This window comes from Cebus imitator, unplaced genomic scaffold (genome assembly GCF_001604975.1).
Source record: "Cebus imitator isolate Cc_AM_T3 unplaced genomic scaffold, Cebus_imitator-1.0 Scaffold44, whole genome shotgun sequence".
NCBI lineage: Eukaryota > Metazoa > Chordata > Mammalia > Primates > Cebidae > Cebus > Cebus imitator.
Genome location: NW_016107359.1, coordinates 6,149,790 through 6,173,021, shown reverse-complemented (window position 1 = coordinate 6,173,021; position 23,232 = coordinate 6,149,790). Strand labels below are relative to the sequence as shown.

Here is a 23,232-nt window from a genome sequence, read left to right as displayed (position 1 = left end):
GTCAACCTGCTGTGTTGTGCTGTGCTCACAGCTGGACTCCATCATACGGGCAGTGTTACAGCACCTAGCACATTGTGAGTGCTCGATAAATATCACAGAATGATGTTAACCAGTGCAAGGCACCACAGGCTCTAAATCTCTAACATAATGGGACATGTCTATATGAATGTGAAGCATAACTGGCTGGATGACAGCAAACGTCAATCCAGGAGATAGAAAGGAGGCTGGCCAAGCCTCTGTGAGAATGGTGAGAGATAGAACCACAGAAACAAGAACCACCTCGAAACAGTGGTGGCCACTGCACTTAGTTCTGTTTGTGTGGACAGATCAATTCCTCCTTCTGTGACTGAAATCAACTAAGAAAACCAGAGTGTAATTCTATACCAGTCTTGTTTGACTCACTACATTTTTGTGACCAGTTACTGAGAGGTAAATATTCCAGAATGATAAATATTCTCCAGTTAAGCTGGGCTACAGAAAGTCATGCACGCGGAGCTCTTTCCTCCTTCCTTTGCTGCTATGGCCACAGCCATGAATATGCTCAGGTTTCAGAAGAGGCTTGCCTCTAACATATTCCACTGTGGCAAGGACTAGCTCTGGCTGGACCCCAATGAGACCGATGAAATGGCCAATGCCAACTCCCGTCAGCAGATCCGGAAGCTGATCAAAGATAGGCTGATCATGTGGAAGCCTGTGACTGTCCATTCCCAGGCTCCATGCTGGAAAAATACCTTGGCCAGCCAGAAGGGCAAGCACATGGACATAGATAAGCAAAAGGGTACAGCCAATGCCCAAATGCCAGGGCAGGTCATGTAGAAGAAGAGAATGCGGATCCAGTGCTGGCTGCTCAGAAGATACCGTGAATCTAAAAGACCAGTCACCACATATCACAGCCTGTACCTGAAGGTGAAAACGAATGTGTTCAAAAACAAGCAGATTCTCATGGAAGGCAGACCAGGCTTTCAAGAAGCTCCTGGCTGACCAGGCTGAGGCCCACAGGTGTAAGACCAAGGAAGCACCCAAGAGGTCTCCAAGCCAACGGGGTGGAGATCATCAAGACTTTGTCCAAGGAGGAAGGGAACAAGAAATAAAAACTCCCCCTTTGCCTGTAATACCGGCCTCCATGATTACATAAATCAGCCATTAAAATAAAACAAACAACAAAAAAAGTCATGCGTGCATAATCTGAATAGGAATATGTATGTAATTTTATCACATGAATAAAAGCTAAAAGAAATCACCCATCATGCCTGTTAAAAACCTGAACTTAGCACAATTCTGCTCCAAATTAAACTCGAACAAGACTTCGTACAGATTTTAGGATATTAATCACAACGTAAAGATCTGGACAGGTATGAGACTTTTAAGATAAATGTAATTTTCTTATATCTTGTTTAACTTTTGTGCTGCCAAAGCCACTTCCTTCTTTGAATTAATTATTTAAGTTATCAAGCTTTAGACATTGTTTTTTTGTTTCCTTGGTTATATTATAGTGAAGAGTTGAGGAAAACAGAGCTCACCAGGGTACTGGGCACCGATGTTAGCACACTGAAAGTCTAATTCCGCTGGTAAAGCAGCCAAGAAAACAAACACCGATTCATGTGCATAGTTCACAGCACAGGATAAGGGGAGATTAAGCAAAGCCAGGAGTGGACTTGAAAAGAATTCACATTGTCTGCATCTGCTTTTCTGAATTATGTGTTAATATAGGTTGAATGGGTAAATCCTGAATGCATTTGTTGGAGATGTGTTTTTTATCTCGGGGTATGGGGAAAACAATAGTGGAAAGAAAAAGAAATAGTTATATATATGTACACAAACATACATGAATATATTATGTATCTATCCATATTATGCAGAGAGAGAACAGAAAATCTCAGATTTAGTGATTAAGCAAATTGGAAAGTTCAAGTGGCTCACTCGACAACATACAGGACAGTGTATCCAGAATAGTTCTATCTGGTCAGACCTGGTGGCTCACAACTGTAATTCCAGCACTTTGGGAGGTCAAAGCAGGCAGATCACTTGAACCCAGGAGTTCAAAACTAGCCTGGGCAACATGGCTAAATGCTGTCTCTGTATTAGCCAGGCATGGTGGCACATGCCTGTGAGCTACTTGGGAGGCTGAGGTGGGAAGATTACCTGAGTCTGAGAGGTAGAGGCTACAGTGAGCTATGATCTTGCCTTGCACTCTAGCCTAGGTGACAGAGCGAGACCCTCTTTTTAAAAAAAAAAAAAAAAAAAGACCAGGCGCAGTGGCTCACGCCTGTAATCCCAACATTTTGGGAGGCTGAAGCAGGAGAATCATGAGGTCAGAAGTTTGAGACCAGCTTGATCAACATGGTGAAACTCTGTCTCTACTAAAAATACAAAAATTAGCTGGGGGTAATGGCACATGCCTGTAATCCCAGCTATGCAGGATGCTGAGGCAGGAGAATCACTTGAACTTGGGAGGCAGAGGTTGCAGTGAACCGAGATTGTGCTACTGCACTCCAGTCTGGGTAATAGAGAAACTTCATCTCAGGAAAAAAAAACAAAACAGTTTCATCCATCTTACTCCCCAGAAAGTCCTGGAGCTAAAGCTACTAAGTTCATATTCAGACTCTAAATCTAATCAAAATAGCCAAAGCACCAAAACAGTATTTTCAGGATCAAATTTGAAATAGTCTCATAAGAAGGGCCCTAGAGCTGTGCCTCCTGAATTGTCAAGGTCACATTCACTAAAGATTTGGTACTATTTTAGTATCAAGTATATTCTGTTTCGCAGAATATACTGGAATACTGTTGTATTAATCTGTTCTAACAGTGCTATAAAGAAATAGCTGAGACTGGGCAATTTATAAAGAAAAGAGGAATATTGGCTCACAGTTCTGCAGGATGTACAGGAAGCACGATGCTGGCATCTGCTCAACTTCTGAGAAGGCCTCAGGAAACTTACAGTCATGGCAAAAGGTGAAGGGGGAGCAAGCACCTCTTACATGGCCAGAGCAGGAGGAAGAGAGAGAGGGAGAAGGCACCACACACTTTTAAACAACCAGATCACGCAAGAACTCACTATTGCAACAATAACACTCAAAGGGATGGTGTTGAACCATGAGAAACCACCTGAACTAATTTCCATAGTTTTAATTTTTAACATAATTTTGGAAGACTGATACTTACCAAATTTATTCCTATTTTGCTTACCTGAGGTTCCTTACCCTGATGAGCGACTACAGTTTGTATTTGAAATCTACTATTCTCTTTCTTGAGAAAAGTGCCATATTAAAAAAAAAGAAAAGTTGATATACGGTCTCCTTTCAGAGAAAAGAATATGATAATGCCCTCTGTTTCAGGAAACCACCCCATGATCCAATCACCTCCCAGCAGACCCCAACTCCAGCCCTGGGGATTACATTTCAACATGAGATTTGGGTAGGGACACAGATCCAAACCATATCACCACTAAAAACCAAAGCTTTACCAAGCCAATAGCAAGGCCTATCAAACTGTTCTAGTTTTTCGTTCATCAGTGGGAAGAAGGTAAAACCCACACACAGTAGAATGACTCCACCGTTCCCACTCACTCCCCCAAAGCATTCAACAAATGTGTGATCCATGCATCAGAATCAGTGCTAAGCTCTGTTAGTACCTCCCCCTCCACTCCCTGCAAATCTTAGCCACCAAACTCATCCCACGTAGCACTACCTTTCCACAACAATTCCAAGTGTTGGGAAAATGTACCATTCTTCAAAATAAAATGGGCCTTCTTCATACTCATGGTAATTTTCAGTTAAAAATCATGTTAATTTTGCCATAAAATTCCATAGTTTCAACTAATTTCCATAGTTTTAATTTTTAACATAATTTTGGAAAACTGATACTTACCAAATTTATTCCTATTTTGCTTACCTGGGGTTCCTTACACTGATAAGCAACTACAGTTTGTATTTGAAATCTACTATTCTCTTTCTTGAGAAAGTGCCATATTAAAAAAAAAAAAAGTTGATATACGGTCTCCTTTCAGAGAAAAGAATATGACAATGCCCTGTTTCGGGACATAAGCCACCAATCTTCGTCAAGCATGGAACATTAACAGAAGTGAAAATGTGGAACACGGTCTAGTATAACTTGAGAAAGGCTCCTAATTTCTCCTTTCCACTAGATAAGTAGATTCTAACCTGATAGAAGAAAGTTAGTGAGTAGAAGATACTGAAATCTTGGAGACCTGTTGGCCACATGTTTCACCACCACTAGTCAAGCTGGTATCTATATATATAGATATATAGATATATAGATACATATTATACGCTTATTTATTTTTCCTTACAATAAACAATGGAAGTACATTCTATACTCAGTAAAGCACAACTACTCATTTCCAGAGCTATGGAATTTAAATGGAAGAGCATTTGTCTAAAGAGTATCTTGTCTACTATAACATGCCTGACAAGTAAGTAGTGGTTCACCCTGACTATGGTAGGAAAATACTTCCCAGAAGTCAATGATACTATGGTACAGCCTTAATCACTAGAAGTACTTTCCTTTTACCAAAATGTAAATAGTAGCTACCCTCATGGAAGTGATATGAGGTAAGAGAAGCAGGGCTTTCACTTCTACATTAATTGGATTTTCCATAATGTATTAGTCTGTTTTCACACTGCTATAAAGAACTGCCTAGGACTGAGTAATTTATAAACAAAAGAAGTTTAATTGACTCATAGTTCCTCACGGCTGGGCAGTGTCTGGAAACTTACAATCATGACGGAATGTAAAGGGGCACAGGCGCCTTTTTTACAAGGTGGTAGGAGAGAGAAAGCAAGCCAGGAAGGACCTGCCAAACACTTTTAAACCATCAAACCTTGTGAGAACCATCACCTCCCACCAGGTCCCTCCCTTGACACATGGGGATTACAATTGAAGATGAGAGTTGGGTGGGGACACAGAGCCAAACCATATCACATAATAACAATATTTTCATTTGACAGAGATCAGGTTATCCTCAGTCTTTGCTTCTTTGTAACAAACAGTCTCAGTTCCTCCACAAGACATTTTTCTGGGTATTGTTGGGAGAAAACTCTTCATGGATCTTCCACATTTCTGCACATCTTGCAAGCAGAGACATCAACTACCTTTCTTCCTGACAAATGTTTTCAACAATGTTTGTGTAAGGAAGAGTCTTAGAAGACAGAAATAAGGCAGACATCCTTATTACCCATTATAATAGATTTGGGTTACCTAAGGTTAGGGTTCCCCTCCAGCAAAGCAACCCAGTGTATATGCAGATGTCACCTGGCTCTCTTTGTATTGCCCTATAGGAATTGGGGCTGGGGGGACAGATGCCAAAAGGCCTGTAGTTCTGGGTACTACTATTACTACGAGTAATAAAGTCTTTTGCCTCTGACCCAAGAGTCTCCTGCATTCTTTCAACATCTATAAAACTGCATCAGTCTAACTGATTAAAATCTCAAGACCTTTAACAGGTTTTAACACATACTTTACACAGTTGAGTTGAAAATATGTTCTTGTTCTTGAGGAGATTATAATCTAAAAATGTCAAACTTGTAAATTTTTGAAATACATATAATTGGATGAGCTTAAAACTGTATTTGAATACTTTCAAAAATAAAATACAAAGAAGAAGCGGAGTTATAATGGTCAGAAAATCTATTCAACAAAGAGCAAAACCGAATCATCAGATACATCAAGGAAAGAGGGAGCATCTCATGATCATGAAAGATGTTTTTCTTTCAATCGTGCATACAAACTTGAAAGGTTTTAGAGATGGCAATGATATTTTATCCCCATAACCTATAACTCAAAAGTTCCCAATATAGTTTGAATATTTGTCCCTACCCAAACCTCATGTTGAATTGTAATGACAGTACTAGACATGGGACCTGGTGAGAGGTGCTTGGATCAAGGGGGTGGATCCCTCATGGCTTAGTACTATCTTCATGATAGTGAGTTCTCATGAGATATGGTCATTTAAAATATGTGGCCCTTTCTTCCCCACTTTCTCCTACTCCTGCCATGTGAGATGCCTGCTCCCCTTCATCTTCCACCATGATTGTAAGCTTCCTGAGGCTCCCCCACAGAAGCCAAGCAAATGTCATCACCATAATTCCTATAAAGCCTGTAGACCATGATCCAGTGAAATCTCTTTTCTTTATATAACACCCAGTCTATTTCTTAGCAGCAATGCAAGAATGGCCTAATACAGCTCCTAAACATTTTGCCTTTTATGTTTGTCTATTGGGTGTTGATGAGTCATATCGTAAAAGTTTTTCCTCGCCTGCTGACTCCACTGGGTCTACCATGGTCTATTTTTATTGCTCCCTCCTGAAGCCATGCCCTAAGCTCAATATGTTGAGGTGCTGATATGGCAACAGCTGATTCCAATGACTTGGAAAACTTCAATTCAATCAGCTCTACCACTGCTGAGACATTTGCCTTCTTCAGCCGGCACCTGGGGAACTCAGATTTCTTAAACTAATTGAGCACTTAATACACAGCTATAAATTAATCACATTGAAATGGTGCTAATTATTTCATTAGCTCCCAGCCAATCCAATCTAAATAATCACTTAGGACTCAACTGCTAAATTTCTTCTTTATTTGAAGTATTGATTAAAATATGCTATAAATTACACATGCAGATAACATTTCTAATTTTCTGAGAATCCAGGTATATAAGGAAGGAGTATGTGTGTTTCTGATCAGTTTCCTTTTTTTTCTGCAGCATATACAGCAGTAACTGCAATTCATAGCCACATGAATAAAGTAAGGTCAGGACAAATTTTCATCCCACCAGTCCCATGGCAGACTGATGAGCAGAAAAGCTCCTTGCTCTCCTGTTTTTTTCTTTCCCCTGAACATCCTGACTGGCATGCTGGTAGATAATCCTGTTCAGAGTTAATGTGTAGTAACAGGTTTGAGGGAAACTGACTTAAGAGGCTTGCATCTGGGCCAGGACATATCGTATCGATGCCATATTTAAAAATATTCCCTCTGTTCACCTCTGTGAAGATAAATGTCTGAACATTGAGTTTAAAAGCAAGAAGGGAGAGAGACACTCAGAGATGGGTGACGAATTGTCAAACTGTGGAAAAGAGCTTTCACCAAAGAAGCATGTTTGCTTTGTACAGAGGCATGCAGTAAAGGGAAAATGACGAAAATAATTAAAATGCTCTTCCTTCTCTAAGCTCTGTTAGCTGGAAACCAAATTCTTAATGGCTACAGAGGAAGCTCAGCTATTTTAACTCATGAAGAGGAGCCCTCCTGAGCAACAAGAATGATAGAATTTAGCCTCCTGTGCCCAATAAAATAAGCTAAAGGCCTGGCTGTGCAATTCATTTGGCAATTCATCAGCTACTATCCTGTGAAAAAGCATCTATAATCATAAAATGCTATTGCAATCTTTTATCAGCATTTAACCTGATAGCCACTCTTTTCTCATGCTGGAGTATAAGAAGTTCATGTGTATGGGACTGTCTAATGCGTCTTTGTTTTCTTTCTCTACAAGGTTTAACTCTAATTCTTTTCATTAGGACAATTTCAACTAGTAAATGTTCATGTGATTTGCTAATGGCATTTGAGAGTTTAGATAGCAGTGTAATGGTGGAATTCAAGCTTTTAAGCATGAGAATTTAAAGGTGAAGATATGCCCTTCTCTTAAAAGCCTAAAAGCCATCAATTATCCATTTAGTTTGTCCAAGCACAATTTTGGAGCCTAAAGAGACAGACAACAGGTGGCCTAGGACTCTGGAAGTGAACGTGAAGGGGCACCAACATCGATACCCCCTAATTTCCATGAGGCCTGGATTCTGACAATATACTGTTCCATTCTACTGAGTTGCAATAAAATGTCTTTTTTTTAAATCAGCAAATGAATGTAACACTAATCTTAAGCTATGACTCTTTGCAATAAGCTGAACTACTGTATTGTCGAAGTATCTATGAACTTCTTGTATTCTCTTTGGATAAAGCTGCATGACTTGTTTTGCAGTTCTCTCAGTACCAGTACTTGCTCTCAACTTTGGTGACTTTTTTTTCAAAGATTCACCACTCTGCACTTTAGGCATGGCATTTAAAAGTATGCATCAAAAGATAACATGCCAATGCTTCCAATGACATCAGACAACTTTAGTATAATTATCTTTTTCTACAGGTCACAAGTTGCTCATACCCCAAGCTTCATGAAAGCAGGCACTGTATGTTTTCTCCCTTCTTGAGAAGGAAGCTCCTAGAATTGCATCTGACATATAAAAGACACTATAAGCCAGGCACAGTGGCTCACGCCTGTAATCCTAGCACTTTGGGAAGCCAAGGTGGGTGGATCACAAGATCAAGAGATTGACACCATCTTGGCCAATATGGTGAAACCCCGTCTCTACTAAAAATACAAAAATTAGTCAGGCATGGTGGCAGGCGCTTGTAATTCCAGCTACTCAGGAAGCTGAGGTAGGCGAACTGTTTGAACCTGGGATACAGAGGTTGCAGTGAGCCAAGATCGTGCCACTGCACTCCAGCCTGGGCAACAGAGCAAGACTCTGTCTCAAAAAAATAAATAAAAAATAAAAGACACTATGAATACTTTCAGAAATGAATAAATAAGTAAAACCAATTCTATTGTATTTGTGATTTTTATTTTTACCAGATAGATATTTGCTACACCTATCTTGGTGAGTGTCTCTGTGTAAGGAGTTTCTTTTCTGGAATTCCTCCAAAATACAAACCCTCTGATTCTAACAACTTCAAATATCTTTAATGACTTCTTTAAAGAGCAATAAAATGACAGGCTACTAGAAAGGAGATAACTGTACCAACCCTGCTCGTGAATAGACTTAGCAAGCACTTAAGGAGCCTTAACATCAATCTTCCACAGCTAGATTTATAACACATTCATTTTACGAATCCCTTTGACTTGGATCCTAAAGCCCCTAGGCACAATTTTGCAGGGAATTCCTATGACACACATACATTAAGCTGAGAGCAGGAAATACAATTCTCCTAGAGGCTGGTATTCACCTACTTTGATTATTCTGCATAGCAAGACAGGTTAGGTTGGCAGGTCATTATCTGATGGATACTGCCAATGATAGGGAAAAAAACAGGGCAAGGGGGCCTTAACATTGAATAAACTGAAACGTGTCCAAGTCATGGGAAATATTTTATTAAACTAACAGTAAAACCCAGAGTTAGTGCCTTCAGCATTCATTCCAGCCTAACCACTGAATATTCATTTGTGCCTTTTTTGGGACATTTAATGAATCTATGCTTTATGAAGAAAATAACATGGTAAAATGAGCTACTACACTTTTCCTTTTGCCTTTGAGATTGGCAGAATTACTTTTTAAGGTCCTCAGTTCTCACTGAATGGGTAACAATTTTTCAAAGACTTGATTGCATGAGCCAAAGGTGACCTTGAATGAGTTTCTGTCACAGTTCATCTCTTAATAATATACAAATCAAATATCTTTACCACACCTGTGCAATTTTTTAAACATTGTTTTGATATATATCCCTTGACATGTATATTTGCCAAGCCCATCAGCACTCCCTCCAAAAGCACTTAACAATTAAATGTAATTGTAAATGAAATCGAAGGGTCATAGAAGTCTATGGTTGGTAGATACCATGTAATCATCTTGCTAATCCTCCCTTCCACTGTATGTATCATTATACAGTAACCCTGACAAATTCTGCTTTAGTTTCTCTAGGGGAGCTTGGTAGCTAGCAAGATACACTTCATTACATAAGCACCAGTAGATATGAAACAATTTTCCCTATAATAGTAACTTCCATTTCTACATAACTTAATGCAGTGTGCACTGCATTTTCACATACATCATCCCATTCTAGCCCCATGACACTATGGTCAAGTAGGAATTATTAATTCTAATTTCCAGGTAAGAAAATAGAAGCTTAAAAATATATAAATATAAAATTCTAATAAAACAGTCTAATTTTCACATTTCAAAATATGTGATAAAACAGAGTATAGATCCAATAAACATATGCCCTTGGGATCTGCCTTCATTTGCTCCAAAGGGCTTCCCTGGCTTGAGACAAACATTGCTTATTTGATCTTGACCAGGCTATAGAAGTAGAACCTTATTCTGCTTGGAGAGGTCAGGGGGTATCATTGCTACCACTGGAATAAGTATGGTGCTAGAACAGCTCTTCCCGCAGAAACCAATATGGCTTGGCATATTAAAGATCCATAAAGAACATATGAATGACCTATCACATCTTCACAACTAAATGTACTACATGCAAAACAGTAAGCTGAGTAATGGAAAAATGCCCTTTTGACAGGATTTTTTTTTCAATAATTTATAAAGCAACAGGCAATAAATGGTATCTCAAGTGCAATCATCATCTTAAACTTGAAAGAGTAGATTCTGTATTTTACAGCATTTTCCATCATCATAGGAATGTGATGGACATTCTTGAATGTGTAAGTACTGTTCTACCATTCAGCCAGGAGCTACATCCAAGGAGTCCAGTCACAAGCTTACTGATTTTCCATCTTAGGATACAAAAGAAGCCACTTCTTCAATTAGAGTACAATGACACTAATGAATGCACTCTGGTTGTTCCCTTTCTTACAAGACTTTCTTATCTGGCAGCTCCAGTGATGTGATGAGAAGGCGATTTGCAAGTCTGATTTGGAAGTTTTTTTGATCACAAGAGACTAGGGAGTATAAAGTCTCTCCTTACAGTCTTAGGGACATTACAGAAAATTAGCTCTGGTAATGTATTGAAATTATTCAAATAGAAATAGACTCTTAACTTTATGATCCTTCCTTCTTAACTTGCACAAGGACTGCAATGTAAATGAGAACTCTTATGGTTATTCTCTAGAGACTTCTGTTTAGTAACTGAATCTCTTCAAATTTTGCTCTCTCTGGTCAGTGGGCAGGAATAGAAATAGAGATATTTTCAGGGCTTCAGATATTCTATTCATTTCCTTGATGAATTTGAATTAACAGTTCTAAACAAGTTTTAATAATCAATTGGCAAGATCTGTGTGCAGAAAAGCTAACTGCTTTACTTTATCATTTTGTACATATACGTGATACCATCCATCATATTGCTCTCCCATAGTATCTGAACATCTTTAAAGTAAATAAATACTCATACTATAAGAAGTGTTATTTCTGGTCTATATAAACTAGAAGCTAAAAAAATCCTAGATAAATGCTGTATTAAGCAAACGACAGCACCAAAGTATTATTCATGGAATGAAGCATAATGATAAAAGCAATCTACTGATAATATCATGGATAAGTGAATGTGGAAATAGTCAGAAAAATATTTCTTTGCTTTATGGTGCAAAAAAAGAATATATGCAGCCTACCGGTCCCTGAAAGACAGATGCATATAATGTAGCCTGTTCCACTATAGAGCACATTCTATTAGACCAGTGGTAAGGCTGAACTTCATCAGTTTTTGGAGGGGCCACCTCAACTCGCTTTCCATCTGGGTGATTGAGAGCACTGCCAGGTGGAGATTGGCCAGGTGCACTGAAGGAGAATAAGATGTCAGAAAGGCAAAAGGTAATTTGTTTTCTCCTCTAGGGTAACCTAGATATGTTATTTTTCTCCTAACCGTTAAGTTTCAAGGAAATACGCCTACGCCAAGTTTTGAATTATTAACAAGCTTAACATCCATGTGCCACCTAATGCAGATGCATTTGGATGTAGGTGAAGATCAATTTTCTGTTCCTAATTTTTAATTGAGTCTAATGACCAGCAATGACCTAGAAGGCCTTCAGTCTTGGGAGAAAAAGCATTAAGCAGATCTGGAGAATGAGATACTTCTCCTTGCATGAAGATTTTTTATTTCAGACTCTGTCCCTGAATCTGCCAACATGACAATGCTCTTCAATAATAAAAAGATGTGTTCTGAGCTTTTGCAAAGATGACATCTGCTTGAGTGACAGCCTATTCCCTCACACTGCTTCCTCAGCTCTAGTTACACAGCAATCTGTCAGCCACTTAGGTGACATGCAGTCTTTAAACCATTAAAGAGTTTATATTACTTTTTTTAATCTGGTAAAATAAATAACATCTGGCCATAATTCTTTGGCAAAATTGCTCTCCAAAATAAATAACACTATTGAAAGGTTAATTACTTGATTAATGTATATTTTCCTGCAATACTTGCTTTTCATTTAGACAGGGTGAAGAATCCCCCTCTACATCTTATTTTAAATCTCTTCCTTTACTTTCTCTGTTTGTTCAAAGAGATAATTTCTGATGGGCCTTCAACATATAAATCAAAATGTTATTCTACTTTTTTGTTACTGTTGTTTAAAAGATCTGCTTTCATTATTGACAAGCAGATAACTTGATTGAAAGTGGATGAGCCATTTTTCACTCCCCTCCAGGTGGGTAGAGCTGGGAATTATTTCTCATCATTAAGTAAAAAACATTTTACTTTTGGTTGGCATGAAAATGACATAAGTGCTCTCCTTCACTTTCTGAGGCATTTGGAAAGTGAAAACCTTTCAGCACAAGACACAAACTCAATCTTTCACACTCCTATTAGCCTTAAAGGTGACCATGTGGGCAAATTCACACGCATAACAAATTTGCTTCATTCAGAATCCAGTTAGCAATCAGCATTGTGTTGCTTTTCCAGAGCAACTATAAAAACATAAAATAATGGCAGAAGCTCAGCTTGTATGTTTGGAAAGAACTATGAGCATTAAGGACAAGAATATTGTCTGTTTACTCCATCTGAAGACCTTTGACAAGATGGGTGGTAACCCTACAGACAGACTCAAGGGTGACTGTACTGTAGTCAACAGGACTCTTAAGTGAAATCAGTCTTTTGCCCTCCTCTGCCTCTGAAGGTTTCAAAACTTCCTGAGGAGGTGGATAATACATATGCAGGTAGGAACCATCAAAGAAAACTTTGACTTTGTACATTGTAGTTTCATAAGAAAATACACTGTATGTCACTATGCACAGGATGGAGCTGCCAACTAACTCTGGCAGACACAATGAAATATGGTGGACTGGGGACAGGGGAAAAGGTGGAAGGAGGAAAAGATAAGGAGAGAAAGTAAAATAAGCAGGAGCGTACTGGATATATTTCCAAAGGAATCAACAGATATGTGGTCACGCATGATTCTGTTTTTCTAAAATATCCACAAAACTTTTTTTTTTTTTTTTTTTTTGATACAGAGTTTTGCTCTTGTTGCCCAGGCTGGAGTGTAATGGTGCAATCTTGGCTCACCGCAACCTCCACCTCCTGAGTTCAAGCTATTCTCCTGCCTCAGCCTCCCAAGTATATGGGATTACAGGCCCAGCTAATTTTGTATTTTTAGTAGAGATGGGCTTTCTCCATGTTGATCAGGCTGGTCTCAAACTCCCAACCTCAGGTGATCTGCCTGCCTCAGACTCCCAAAATGCTAGGATTACGGGTGTGAGCCACGGTGCCCAGCCAAAACTTCTCTTGATCTAATAAATCCATTGAGAACACATTTTTATTTTCCTACAAATTTGATTTCCTTTTCTATTCCTCAAAAATAAATAAAATATACATGCCTAAATCAATTGTAATAAATTAAGGAGGAAGACCTACCAGAAACAGAAGACACTAAGAAACATCTTTCATAGATAAATAGGAAATTGGGACAATACATTAACAGGTATTTTGGAAGAAACTTTTAAACTTAATGCATTCAAAAAATTTACAGTTATGCCTACTTTGTTAGGGTTAGAGTGTAAGATTGCATAGGCAAATAAAAAGCATCACTCTGGTTTAATATGGGGTGGTGTGTTGAGAGGACTTGCTGGGCTGTAGTTATCTGAATCTCCCAATGGGTCAGCTGAAAACAGAACTAATTCAAGTGCTAGTCGTAGAAGTAGAATTAGGAAAGAGCAAGACAGAAATAAAACCAAAAGAAAATGCACAGGCCAGGCATGGTGGTTCATGTCTGCAATCCCAGCACTTTGGGAGGCTGAGGCAGGTCAGGAGTTTGAGACCAGCCTAGCCAAGATGGTGAAACCCTATCTCTATTGAAAATACAAAAAATTAGCTGGGTGTGGCGGTGCATGCCTGTAATCCCAGCTACTTGGAAGGCTGAGGCAGGAGAATCACTTTAATCCAGGAGGCGGAGGTTGCAGTGAGCCAAGATTGCACCACTGCACTCTAGCCTGGGCAACAGAGCAAGACTCTGTCTCAAAAAAAAGAAGAAAAAGAAAAGGCCCACTGATCCTGTTATATTTGTTTTCTATTGTTGTTAACAAAGTACCATAAACTCTGTCATTTAAAACAGCACAGAATTATCATCTCATAGTTTCTATGGTTCAGGAATCTGGGCACAACTCACTAATCCCTCTGCACAAGGCTGCAATCAAGGTGTCAGTCACCTGCATTCTCATCTTGAACTCAGCTTCCTCTTGTAAAAACCTATGATTGTTGGCAGAATTCAGAATTCAGCTCCTTGCAGCTATGGGACCGAGGCCCTCAGCTTTTAGAGACCAACCATTTTTCCTGCTCTGTGATGCTCTTCATGGGCAATTTATATCACAGCAGCTTGTTTGAGGTTATCAGAAAAGTCCCTAGTGCATGCTAACAAGAGAGAGCCGTATATGCACGTAGATAGGTAGGGAGACAGATACACTGACCTAATTATGGGAGTAATATCCCATCATCTTTGCCATATTTTATTGGTTAGAACGAAGTCATAGTTCCCACCCATATTCAAGAGGAAAGAATTATACGGTGTATGTCCATGGAGTTACCCTAAAGGCTATCTGACACAGCTATGAAAAGAATTCCCCACAGCTCATAATACAGAGAGAATTCCTTACATAACCAAGGAGACTTTTCTTGGCATGCAACTTCCTAAACACCAAACCAGTCCTGCAAAAATATTTATTTCTGGTTCTGATTGTTTCTCAAAAATGAAATGAGAAATATTCTCGTGTTCATTGGAATCTAGTTGTTCATCAGTGTGTAACATTATGAAACAATGATGTGAACCTAGTTGATGACTATGTTTCAAATTATGGCTTGGCTGATGATATTCTAAGATGTCTGCAAAATGCCTCCCTAATGTTTACCCTTCCCTGATAGGAATGGCTTATCACGTGAAAACAGCTGTAAACATGCAATGAAATGGCCTTATGAGAAAGTTAATATCTCTATCCAGCACCAGGATGGTAAATGCTAGAACCCAATGGTATGTTTGATGAATTATGCAAAAATAAAATTGGTTAATGCAGGGAATTTTTTAGATGCATATTTTCCATAAGCATTATTTAAATTAAAAGCAAATAAAAGTATATTTTTTCTATCATTCTGATGTGAGCCCAAAGCAATATTGAATGTATTTATTTATTACTATTGATGGGATTTCCCTGTTGTTTTTCATAGTGTATTGTCTATGATGTCTAGTTCTGTTTTCTTTAAAGTGGAGAAAGCACACATGCACCAACAAAGTACAGATTTTTAAAGTAAACTTTCCAGATTTTAATATTTATACATCTATTTGAACAGCAATTATTAGCAACTCACATCTGAATCTTTCAAAAGCATTTTTTAAAACAATCAACTCCCTTCCATTCTATACTTATATTTTATGAGTAAAATGCAACTAACTTGCAAAACCACCATAACCAGTGCAAATAACATTAATAGGTTTAGGACCAAGCCCTGCTAACTTTTGGTAATGGTCTTACTCTTAATAGAGCAGTCTACTAGGCATAGCACTCTGAGTGCTTTGGGCAATAGCACACACCAAGAAGGAACGAAGAGTGTCATCTAATCCAGTAGACTCGTCAAGGGAAGGTCAGTTAAAACAGCTTCTGCTCTTCAAAGAGACAATCAATATGCACACATTAAATAAATATTTGTTGAACTTCTACTATGTGCTAAATCATGGGAATAAGTGCCTGCTACTCCTCAGAGGAAAAAAGAATGATTGCTGCCCTTGAAGATTCTAACACAATTACTTTGAAAGATACCATTGCATTTATGTGTTTATAGCATACAAGGGGTTGCTATCTGTTTTAACCCAAAAAGCTTTTGATGTTAGCCTGGATTCTGGCAGGTGCTGAAGAATGGTGAGAAATTCGCCGAGGTCCTAAGGTTATTGCTCGATGATTTATGACTCATCAGTCCTTAGTTGAAAGTGCCCTGTCAAATACATTTTTTAACACCAACAAATATGAGGTTGAATTGTAAAATAGGTTCAATTTAATCCAATTTATTTCATGTAGCTGCGCTCAACAATTCATGAAGGGGCCTCTGCTATGTAAGAAATTCTTTCAAAGAGTATCAGAGATGAAAATTTACCCAAGAAAACCACAGGGGTATATTAGACTCTCCTCTCCTGCACCCTGCATTTAATCAGTCACCAAATTATGTCACTCAAAACTGTCTGTCCCCCATAATTTATGTCCCTCATTCCCCCACCACAATTTTCTGTGTCACTGCTTTAGTACAATCCTAATCTCCCGAAAAATTAACTATCCTCTTCCTGATCCCCATCTTCTACCTCCAACCCACATCCACAGGGCTTCCAAAGTTCAAAAATCTGCTATGACTCTCATATTTAGAGCCGACCATGACTTTCCACATTCCAAAGAATAGTGGCCAAGCTTCTTAGCACTCAATCCAAATGGGACGTAGATTTACCATATTTTACCAGCAATATCTGTGATTGTTCCCACCTATGTGGTCTAATTGCAGCTTCATAAACCCATCTCCATTTTTCTGCAAGAATACAAACATTTTAAAATCATTTTGTATCATTGCAATTCTGTTCTGTTTTTCTTAAATTTTTGGCAGTCTCCCACACATCCGTCAAGACCAACTCTTACCCAAATCTTCCATGCAGAGTTTGGCCACAAAATTTTAGAGCTCTCTTTCATAGCATCAACTCCAGTGCAGAAGCATTTACTGAATCTCAAACACTGGGTTGGGTTCTAGGGATATAATGGTAAACAAGAACACTGTTGTGTACTATTTTTATTTATTGTCTCTACTATGTTTTAAACCCTGGAAGAGCAGTTACCATATCTTATTGAGTTTTATCTCAATCCCAACTATCTAATGCAAGGCACCCATACCAGGCACTGTATTTATTTTTATTGAATGAGTGACTGTACATTAATGGCATTAAATATAATAACATCATTATTGATTTTTATGAAAATGTTTCCCAGGAACTGTCCTCAGGATTTAGGAAATACATGGGGCGGTATTCTGAAGTGAATCGCCTTGTTGCCACTTTGAGCTTTTTATTGCAACATTTTTCTATGCTTAGTGAATTAAATAACCCTCATTAGTTTAAAAATCTAAATGGATACATATGTCTTCATGCTATTCCCATGACGTGTGGAAGTGCAGAAATTGTGGCAGTCAGTCCACCATTTGGTATCATATACAATAGTAAATAATCAGATTGATGTGGATTATCAATGAATTGGTTATTTCTTGTTTAGACAGTAGCTTTAGAATCACATTTATCCTTTGAAATCTTCTGTTCTAAACGGGGTAGAAGTAGATTAATTCTATCTATTAATACAAATGTAAAACTTTTCATATAAATTTCAACTCAGGAGCACACGTAATTTCTTTACTGCTTACACATTAGGTACCACCTTTACAATATGTACTATAGTGATAGTGTAATTGACATGTGGCTAGAACATTTTCCCTTTTAGTCAACTGAGGTTTATATCAAAGCTTTTAAATATAATTGAGGATCATAACTTTCTGTTCATTCACTTTCTTGAAGATCTTATCTACCTTTGATTATCTGGCAAACCTCTAATGATAGCTGTTAATTTAATTGTATGTATTAATACCTTGCCATAAGTGTTAAGACAACCCTTTACCTTGCGAAAAAAAAGTAAAGATGAGAAGGGAAAAGAGCCAATATTCCTAAATTAATCCATTATGAAAATGAATTTTCTGTTATTTCTGGATATTCTGGCAAAAAAAACTTCAGTGAAACACCAGCTGTAAACATTAACATGTTTTATTAACTTGGAGACTTACAGTTATCAAGACCAACTCTGATAAAAATGTGCAGTTCTTCAGAATGCATTGCTGAAATAACAATTTGCTATGTGTTTGGTTTACTCACTAAAATCCCTGAAGATATTGGGACATTTTGATCAATCAAGCCTGTTACAGCTATAAATTTTCCACTACTAATTTCAAACAGCTGAATCAGTGTCACATGGACACTTTCAAAAGCAGGATGATAAAATCTAAGATTTTATTGGGAACAATTAAGTAATTTGGGATTCCAAATAGTGTATCGTAACAGCTATTTGGTAACAAGGGACAAGGTGATCTAAAAAAGTATTACATACCACTAATTTTACGTGGATATGAATTGTCTAGTTATGTAGAGATTAAAGTGTATAAAATTATGCTTGGTGAAAATTGAGAACCAATGTGTTAACAACACTAACTGGAAGTTAATAGTACTAACTGGAAGGCATAGATTGTTCCAGAACAATGAACAACACATGTTGGAGGAGCATAGAAGAGACTGTACAAATGAAGGAAGGATGGAGAGAAGTTGATGGTCCTCGCAACAGACTGGCTGGTTAGATGCATCCAACACCTATCCCAACTTGTCCCTTGATAGACATTCAAATATCTGTAGTATAATTATTTTAATGACTAAATGAAGGATAGCACAAATAAGAGAGAAAGCAGCTGTAGATCCTTGAGAAGGAAACAATATTGGCATATTCTTAAAACTGCTTTAAAATATTTACAGGCTTTACACTGCCCTAGCTTAGAATTCTTATACTTCAAATTAGTGACATGTTTTCTAAGGAGATGTGTTATGTGATTATCTAAATTGAACCACATCTGAGATTTGCCTTCAAAACCCCTTATTTAATCAAAGGCATTCATACATGATGCTGCAGTCTCCATCCCAGCCTTTCACATATAGAGACACAAAAGAAGGAACAACGCAGCCGATGAAAGCACTGAGATTGAGATGCTGCTGTTCAGAATGAAGACATTAGCAAAGAGGACAAAGCTAAATAAAATCTCAGATTCTTATCATCCCCGTTCACTGGCAGTCTTGGAATGTTAAGTTTGAATAATAAAACTGTTTATAATAATAAAATGTTTTCATTGTGTTCACACTTATTTAGTAACTTGAAGTTTGGGAATCATTCATAACACTGTCTTTATAATACCACTACCCTAAGCATTGTTGCCCACCACATATGTGTCAGCTGCATGGCATATATGTAAATCTATGCTTCTAAAACACTTGAAAGTGTATTCATTTTGGTTATTAAGTGTCCCAGGCATTAGTTGGGACTTTTTTGGTTGCAACTAACCAAATGCCAGTTTGTATTAAGAGAAATGAAAAGGAATTAATAGGGCCAAGCACAGTGACTCAAGTCAGTAATCCCAGAACTTAGGGAGACCAAGGTGGGTGGATCACCTGAGGTCAGGAGTTCAAGGCTAGCCCGGCCAACATGGCATAAACCCGTTTCTACCAAAAATATAAAACTTAGCCGGGTGTGGTGTCACACCTGTAGTTCCAGCTACTCAGGAGGCTGAGGCAGGAGAATCACTTGAACCCAGGAGACAGAATTACAGTGAGCTGAGATCACACTATTGCACTGCAGCCTGGGTGACAGAGTAAGACTCTGACTCACAAAAAAAAAAAAAAGAAGAAGAAGAAGAATTTAAAAATGAATGAACAGGAGGATATGAAAATAGACTTCTGAATCAAAAGAGAAACTGGTCAACAGGAGAGCACCCCTCATCTAGAGGAGCGCCAAACAACCGCACACACGCTGCCATGTGTCCATTCCCTAAAACCCAGGAGGAACCATGAAAACCCCTGTGATGTGGGAAGGTGTCCAGGTTGTGCCCACTCTCCTCCCCTTGACATCTTGATACCACTGTCTACCAACAGCACTTTTGTTACCTCAAATTTTAAAGCATCAGAAAAAAAAAAATACGTAAGTCTAGGAGATAGAAAAATAACCTTTTCTCCTTTCTGTCCCCTTCTCCAACCCAACCCCATCCCACCTTGGGTAATATTACATTTTAGAAGAAATTTTGTCCAAAGTAACACAAACTTTGAGGAAGTGAACATCAATTTCATAACATAATTGGACAGGCTATTTGTGCTGCATAAATTTACTCTTCCTTTCAGAATTTCAGTCCCACTAATTTTTTCTCTTCTATGTGTTTTAGTTAACTTCTCTCTTCAAACAGTACATATACTTTTTTTTTTTTTTTGAGACAGAGTCTCACTCTGTTGCCCAGGCTATAGTACAATGGCATAATCTAGGCTCACTGCAATCTCTGCTGCTCAGGTTCAAGCAATTCTCCTGCCTCAGCCTCCCAAGTAGGTGGGATTACAGGTGCCCACCCCCACATCCGGCTAATTTTTGTATTTAGTAGAGACGGGATTTCACTACTAAATACACTAAATCATGGCCAGGCTGACCTTGAGCTCCTGATCTCATGATCCACACGCCTTGGCCTCCCAAAGTGCTAGGATTACAGCTGAGAGCCACCACACCTGGCCAGTAAATATACTTTTAAGTATGTAATAATATACATATATACATTTATATGGCATATTTCCATTATTCTCTAATAAAAGTAAAATAATTTTGGAGATGCTATTCTCCCTAACTTCTGCTTAAAAAGAAGCAGCTTTATTTCTTTGGGAGAAGTCTTTAACCATTCTCAGATAGCCAAAGAAACTGTAGCTTCTTTCTTTCTCATAATACATTTGAGTATCCTTACAGTTGCTGGATGGCAGGCTCTGGGAATAAACTTTCAATTTGCTAGTTTATGGTACCACAAAGCAATCCCTTTAGGATGAATCTTAGACTTTAAGTTTTCCATCCCTTCCCTTCTTCTTCCCCTGTTTCTGTTCAGGATGGCAGCAAAGCATATTGGGGGATAGAAAGAGTGGTAAGTAGATCATCACTGGTCCCTGATGGAGCCTGACTAGTCAGGTCTGTGTAGAAAGCTGGTGGCCAGCAAGGTAGTGAGTCCCACATGGACACAGAACATCACATGTGTACCCACAGCCATTACAGTGCATGGTCCTGGCCACTTGCCCCTGTGAAAGTTGCCCATGTTCTATGGAGTCCTAAGCCATACTCCAGGTCTTATTATGCCCTTTTCCCTTTACCGTCCAATCCATCTCACTGTCCTCTTCCAGAACTCCATCCCATTGCCTTCCTGAGATGCTGGACCACCATGGGCAGCTGCTCTTGGAAGAAGCATGCCACCGTCTTCTTCAAACCCCTCAAAGTCTCAGCTTCTCTCATAGTTCTGGAAATATTTTAAGCACCCTCACATAAGTAAAGGAGAGTAGGGGCTCTGTGAGCCGACTTCCTCTTACTTCTGGATTTTTTTCTCCCCCAACAATTCTCAAGATTGAATAGAGTGAACTCCTGCTACCTCTTCGGTATCATTACTTCTTTCTATACTACAGAAGAAACTCTAATCTGAACATAAGGGGAAAATATTTTGGATTAATACATTATTCTAAAAGTATCTGTATTTGTCTGTTTTTATGCTGCTGATAAAGACATACCTGAGACTGGGAAGAAAAAGAGGTTTAATTGGACTTACGGCCCACGTGACTCAGAATCACGGCGGGAGGTGAAAGGCACTTCTTAAATGGCAGCAGCAAGAGAAAATGAGGAAGATGCAAAAGCAGAAACCCTTACTAAAACCAACAGATCACGTGAGACTTATTCATACCATGAGAACAGTATGGGGAAACCACCCCCATGATTCAAATCATCTCTCACCAGCTCCCTCCCAGAACACAAGGGAATTATGGGACTGCAATTCAAGATTAGATTTGGGTGGGAACAGAGTCACACCATAGCATTCCACCTCTGCCCTCTAAATTTCATGTCCTCACATTTCAAAACCAATCATGCCTTCCCAACAATCCCCCAAAGTCTTAACTCATTTCAATATTACGCCAAAGGTCTACAGTCCAAAGTCTCAGAGAGTCAAGGCAAGTCCCTTCGGCCTATGAGCCTGTAAAATCAAAAGCAAGCTAGTTACTTCTTAGATACAATGGGGGTACAGGTATCAGGTAAATATACCCATTCCAACATAGGGGTTACAGGGCCCATGCAAGTCAGAAATCCAGCAGGGCAGTCCAATTTTAAATCTCCAAAATGATCTCCTTTGACTCCGTGTCTCACATCCAGGTCATGCTAATGCAAGAGGTGTGTTCCCATCATGTTGGGCAGCTTTGGCTTTGCAGGATACAGCCTCCCTCCTGGCTGCTTTCACAGGCTGGTGTTCAGTGTCTGCAGCTTTTCCAAGTGCATGGTGCAAGCTGTTGGTGGATCTACCATTCTGGAGCCTGGAGGACAGTGGCCCACTTCTCACAGCTCTGCTAGGCAGTGCCCCAGTAGGGACTCTGTGTGGGGACTCTGACCCCCACATTTTCCTTCTCTACTGCCTTAGCAGAGGTTCTCCATGAGGGCCCTGCCCCTGCAGTAAACTGCTGCATGGGCATCCAGGCATTTCCATACATTTTCTGAAATCTAGACAGAGGTTCCCAAACCTCAGTTCTTGTCTTCTGTACACCTGCAAGCTCAACACCACATGGGAACTGCCAAGGCTTGGGGCTTCCACTCTCTGAAGCCATAGCCCAAGCTGTACTTTGTCCCCTTTCAGCCACAGGTGGAGCAGCTGGGACACAGGGCACCACGTCCCTTGGCTGCACACAGCATGGGGACCCTGGGCCAGGCTGACGAAGCCATTTTCTTCCTCCAGGCCTTGGGGCCTGTGATAGGAGGGGCTGCTGTAAAGGTCTCTTATTTGGCCTGGAGACGTTGTCTCCATGGTCTTGGAGATTAACATTAGGCTCCTTGCTACTTATGCAAATTTCTGCAACCAGCTTGAATTTCGTCCCAGAAAATGGGCTTTTCTTTTCTATTGCATAGTCAAGCTGCAAATATTCCAAACTTTCATGTTCTGCTTTCCTTATAAAACTGAATGCCTTTAACAGTACCCAAGTCACCTCTTGAATGCTTTGCTGCTTAGAAATTTCATCTACCAGATACCCTAAATCATCTTTCTCAAGTTCAAAGTTCCACAAATCTCTAGAGCAGGGGCAAAATGCCTCCAGTCTCTTGGCCAAAACATTAGAGTCACCTTTACTCCAGCTCCAGCAAGTTCCTCATCTCTATCTGAGACCACCTCTGCCTGGATTTTATTGTCCATATTGCTATCAGCATT

General features: G+C 39.1%; 1 pseudogene; it reads left to right on the top strand.

The window, feature by feature from the left end:
• Positions 1-531: 531 nt before the first annotated feature.
• Positions 532-1,091, top strand: LOC108303020 (annotated as a pseudogene).
• Positions 1,092-23,232: the final 22,141 nt, after the last annotated feature.